The sequence below is a fragment of the Panthera uncia genome, chromosome C2, assembly GCF_023721935.1.
Source record: "Panthera uncia isolate 11264 chromosome C2, Puncia_PCG_1.0, whole genome shotgun sequence".
Lineage (NCBI taxonomy): Eukaryota > Metazoa > Chordata > Mammalia > Carnivora > Felidae > Panthera > Panthera uncia.
In genome coordinates, this window is record NC_064810.1 from 113930161 (window position 1) to 113933413 (window position 3253).

Sequence of the window (3253 nt, forward strand, 5' to 3'; positions counted from 1 at the left end):
TTATGCAGTGATACATGTGAACTTTATTTTTATATACAGGATCTTTCAAACAGCTAATATAACAAGAGAATTGCAGAGAAATTATTTATGACAAGTAAGATAATATGCAAGACGCTTAAATTTGTGGATTATTGTTTCCACTCCTATAAAAATTGTCTTGATTCAAATGGGTTAGTTTAATTCTTACATAATTTCATTCTTTTTCCAGAAAATCACCTCACCATCACCTGTGGAATTCCATCATATATGGCATGATTTCTTTTTTCCTTTTGTAGAGAAGAGCCCAAGAGAGAATTCGTGCCACAGTGACCCTGCTGTGCCCTATGTTTATTCGGCAGTAATCCTCGGGGAAAGGATTTTGAAAATGTATTAGAGCTAGCACCGAGAACGAGTGTTATTTTGAAGAAGTTACTGCTCCTTAACATTCTATTTTAAGTAGATACTATAGGTGTGATTCCTTTTAAAACAAAAGAAAAAAGGAGAGCTGTGTTTGATTTTACAAATGGAAGGTTTTGTTCCTGATACCGAATGGCATTATTCATTTACCTTGGCCCTGTCGGTGTTTGATAGGGTTTTTTCCCCTCCTTTTCACTCAACAACAACAATAATAGTATCAGATCTCGGACTAAGAATCTGACGAAACAGAAAAGGGGATGTGAGCATCCTAGATCCAGCTTTATGAAGCAATGCCCACACACATCTCACCCCCTTGGTTGATAGAGATGATTAAGCTCCTCAAGCTTGAATCTACAGGGAAGTTGTAACCATGCAGTTCCCACATGAACAAATATTGGCGCTTCCACCAAGAATCCCCAAAACCAGTTACAAAGTGAAGAGCTCAAACCTACAAAAATGTGGACCCAGAGGGCAGACGGGACCACAAGAAGGTGCGAAGTTGCTAACTATGCTTTGAGAAACCGAAATATAGCCTGAATTATAGCTTGAGCTTTCTTTGCAATATTTACCATCTAATAATTAATGACGCCCACGCCGGGCGCCTTGTTGCCAGGACTGGGGTTCGGGCCACCGGGAGCCCCTGACGTCAGCGGCAGCGCGGCCTGCGTCAGGTCCCCCGAGCAGCCCCGAAGGTGGCCCCGACCGACCTACCGAGGCCTTGGGGGCTTCGGGGAGGGAGCCCCGGGCAGGGCTGGATGATATCCCAGAAGGGGCGAAAGAGGCTTTCCTCAAGCCAGCCAGTAAGTCACGTCGCATTTAGAACTTCAGGGTTCACGGCTCCGGGGTACTCGCAGGTACCCCAGAGTTGCGACCGGGTCCGGAGGCCCAAACCCAGGTGTAGGCTCCCGGGGCTAGACGAGGGTGGAGGCTGTAGAGAAGGGGGCCAAAGAAACTCGGAGCAAGTCTGTAAGCGGCAAGTGCTTCCTTCCTTCCACTCTTACAAGCATCAGCATTGTAGTAATCCCACCGACTCCCAAAAGTGGACTTTAAAATGAAATAGATCCACCGTTTCCACCTCAACTTGACACAACTCGGAAGTTGGTGGTCCCGGGCAGTGTCTCGCCCTTGCACCAGTAACTGGTGATCGCAGACTGGGTAGGAGGGTGCTGGGACCCGCCACTGGGGGAAAATGAACTCGATCTCTCAGTTAACTGGCCACAATCTTTCCTTTCTCCATCCTCTACCAACCTTTCCCTTCTTTCTCCATTCTCTTCTTAACTCTTAGACCATTTCTGCAACCTTCTCAAGCCTGCGGGGTTCTCAAGATTCTGGAAAGGTGTGATTTTTCCAAAGGGGGCCAGGACGTCTATCGTCTCGAAAAGTGTTCAACCGGCTCAGTTGCCCTTGTCCTAAGGGTCGGGAACCAGAATTTGGCGAGCCGTCGGCCTGTGCGTGGGGACGCTATCTACAAAACCCATTGTGGAGCAAGTCCTGTAGCTCTCATAGGCCCTGTCTGTATTTCTTCAACGTAGGCTCTTGGAGAATGACCTCTCTCCCCTAGATTCCTTATTTTTAACCTATCTTTTTTCCCCATGATAGTAAGTGCCTTTCTCGTTTAATTTTCCATCTTTTCATCTACACTCAGAGGACACCGAGGAATGGAGACAGAGCCTCTCTAAGCAAAGATAGGAGGCCAAAAACTGTTTCGTGTACGTTTTCCCCTGGATTAAATCCGCATCCCAGGAACCGCCCCTGCGTAGACCCAGCAAAACCCAGCGGCAGAACCCAGCACTCAGGTGCATAAAACGTATGCGTCTGCCTCTGCGATACTCTGCCCAGGACAGCAACGTGAAAAAGCCAGCGGTTAGAGGGTTGCCAGGTACAGAGCCAGAACACCGTTTCGCTTCGCCCTCCCCCTTCCACTCTTAGAGTGGCTGGAAACTTCGACTGGAGAGAATTTCTCCCCCCTTTCCAACTGACAACAGCGGGCTCTGCTATTGGGGGAAAGAAAAGAAAAGCATTTTCTGGCGGTACTCTTTTTTTTTTTTTTTTTTAAGTTCGAGCTTTAATGTGAACTTAGATATAATGACACCTTCCCGAATCAGTCAATAAATACCGCGGGAGCCGCCGAACCCTGCAAGTGGCCGCAGCAAAGTCCCCAACCTCTGCCCCATCCGTGCGGCCGCTGCGCTCCAGGCCAGGGTGCTGGTGGCCAGCCTGCCTTCCCTTTCCGGGCTCCAACGTCTGGAGATAAATCGAACCAAATCAAATTGAGGGACGTGTCAACTTTGAAACGGCTTTAAAATCTGTGACTCCCTCCTCTGTGTGTGCCCCACTGCCTGGCGGATATAAATTGTCATACTCAAGTATCTCCACCGAGTAAAACAGCATCTCAAAATATACGAATCTCAAAAAAGGATTATTGCCCTAACTGCGCCGCTGCCTTCACAGTCTTGCTTAGTATTAGGATTTAACACAACAGAATTTATTAGAACGAATGATTAGCTTTATTTATAAGCATTTCGTCCAAGTGGTGACTTGGGAGATTTCAGGAATTATTCAGAGAAGCTTTTTGGTTTTGTTTTGTTTATTTTTTAAGGAGCGAGGAATGTGTCTTTTACCCGGTGTCCTCCACTGCCCTTTTCAGGCAGCGATTGGCCCTCCTGACATTTGGTTAAGCCTCGGGACTTAAAAAGATCATTTCCTCGTACACTAATTTGAGCAAAATCTGGATTCAGAGTGTGGGTTTACACGCCCAGCTCGAATGTCTAATGTATCAAATCCTCGTTAACGAACGGCCCGCTCCGTGGCCGTGTCAGCCAAAGGTCAGTCCCGTGCAACAGGGCAGCACGGTTCA

General features: G+C 47.4%; 1 long non-coding RNA gene across 1 annotated transcript; it reads left to right on the forward strand.

Annotated features, from left to right (window-relative positions):
* The first annotated feature begins 1053 nt into the window (after positions 1 to 1053).
* On the forward strand, positions 1054 to 2796 carry LOC125922138 (uncharacterized). The gene is made up of 2 exons (XR_007457586.1): positions 1054 to 1196; positions 1682 to 2796. It is a non-coding gene; the product is annotated as an uncharacterized LOC125922138 (long non-coding RNA).
* Positions 2797 to 3253: the final 457 nt, after the last annotated feature.